The sequence below is a fragment of the Moschus berezovskii genome, chromosome 15 (genome assembly GCF_049115385.1).
Source record: "Moschus berezovskii isolate FMDL1 chromosome 15, NW_MosBer_1.0, whole genome shotgun sequence".
Classification (NCBI taxonomy): domain Eukaryota; kingdom Metazoa; phylum Chordata; class Mammalia; order Artiodactyla; family Moschidae; genus Moschus; species Moschus berezovskii.
In genome coordinates, this window is record NC_142474.1 from 74,368,688 (window position 1) to 74,370,670 (window position 1,983).

The 1,983-nt window shown below is 40.9% G+C and overlaps 1 pseudogene across 1 annotated transcript in view; it reads right to left on the reverse strand.

The window, feature by feature from the left end:
* LOC148775478 (ankyrin repeat domain-containing protein 26-like) overlaps window positions 1–1,983 on the reverse strand; it is a 28,800-nt pseudogene that overhangs the window by 23,778 nt on the left and 3,039 nt on the right. The window contains exon 4 of the transcript XR_016039074.1: window positions 414–572. The product of XR_016039074.1 is annotated as an ankyrin repeat domain-containing protein 26-like (transcript). The remainder of the gene's footprint in view (window positions 1–413; window positions 573–1,983) is intronic.

Genomic DNA, 1,983 nt, shown 5'->3' on the forward strand with positions numbered 1-1,983 from the left:
TTGGAAATGCAAATGAGATTAAATAAACTCGTCCTCCGCTGGCTCATTTGCAACAGCATACATACTCTAAAAGCGCCCCTCTAAACATAAAACAAGAAACTCCTTTGAGCTCCACATTCCTCTTCAATTACCATCCAGTTCTTCATTGCCTGGCCCAATAATATTCCCTACGGAGCTGTTTACGTGTATTCACTACAGTCCAGCTTCCAAGGGGACTCTTCCCTGGAACGACTTCCAGCCAAAGGCACTGGTCCTCACCTTAACCTTTCAGCAACTTTCAACTATAGGTCGTCCACTAGAGTTGAGGAATGTCTTGTCTTGGCCTGTGCACTGTATTGTGCTGCTCTATTTCCAGAAGAAGCACTCAGGGCTAACACCACTTGCTCTACAGACAGAGAATCTGCAGAATGTACCTGTCATCATCTTGATTCACTTTACTTTCATCATTCACGTGCAGCAGACCACCAGTCGGTGAATCGGTCTTTTCAAATATTGGTGCAATCACACAGTCTTCTGGTGTCCGTTTGTCATGGTTCTTTTCCTTTACTTTCTTCCTGTGCATGCCAGGATCGCTGCTTTTAAAAAAATTCACAAAAAACCCAAAGTTTTCTAATAATTCAACTGATAAAGAATAAAAAAACAATTCTTGTAAAATTCCAGCTCTTACCCATCGCAAGTCATTGATTAACTCTCAAAACCAAGCATATGCAAGAAAACAAATTCTTCCTTCAAACACAGATATACAATTATGATACAATATGATATGTAAGAGTTGACATATGAAAGTCATAAGTGGAATAAGGAAAGATTTACAGAAGTGAAGAGAGGAGGTCATGAGAGAGAGAAAAGGGAGAAAATCATTCTACTTGGAGATTCAAATGCGAGCACAAACATCAGGCACAGGGCATCTAGGTTGTTTCCTGGGAACCTGAAAAGTACAAAATACATGGAAGAAAGTAGAGAGATGCATCTGGAAAGACATTGTGAAGAACCTCAAGGGCTACACTGAAAACCTGGAGTCCACTGCCTAAACACCATGACTCTTAGACATGGGAGTCATAATTAGATTTACACTGTATGTTTTGCTTTGCTTCTAAATATAATAATGGTGAATTCAGGGATTTTCCTGGTGGTCCAGTGCTTAGGAGTCCACCTGCCAATACAGGGGGCACCGGTTCAATTCCTCGTCAGGGAAGATCCCACATGCCACGGTGCAGCTAAACCCGTGCTGCACAACTCCTGAAGCCAGCACCCTGGAGCTCAGGCTCAGCATCAGGAGAAGCCACCACAATGAGAAGCCCAAGCACTGCAGCTGTGAAGACCCAGCGCAGCCAAAAATACATTAAAAAGAGAATTCAAAGAAAAAAGTAACACTTAATTTAGGTGGTATTTTAAATGACATGAGATACATATACCATGAAAGAAGAAATCAAGGAAATATTTGGCCAGAGTTGGGGGAGTTTACTTTTAAACCACCCACACGGGGGTGACAAGAGCATCATGGCTGAAAAACAGGTGCCTCATCAGCTCTCCTGCCACCAACAACAATGTGGCCTCCATCCATGGACACACTCAAAGTGCCAGGAGGAGGAAACTGCCAACCAAGAGTGCTCTATCCAGAAAATCTGTCTTTCAGAAATGAAATAAAAACTTTCCCAGACAAAGCAAACCTGAGGGAGCTCAGCACCACTAGTCCCGCCTCATAAGAAATGCTGAAAGAAGTCCCCAAACTGAAATGAAAGGATGTTCATTAGTGACATAAAATAAATTTAAATATACAACACACTTGTTAAAGCAAGCATGCAGTCAAATCCAGAATACTCTAATACTGTAACATGATAGCATGTTAACAAAGTAACTCTAGAATTAAGGCTAAAGGGCAAGAGTATTAAAAATAGCGATATCCCTAGTAAAATATAAAATGTGTAAATCACAAACATTAGTTCAAGTTAGAAACTACTTTATAGGAAAATAACAAATGAC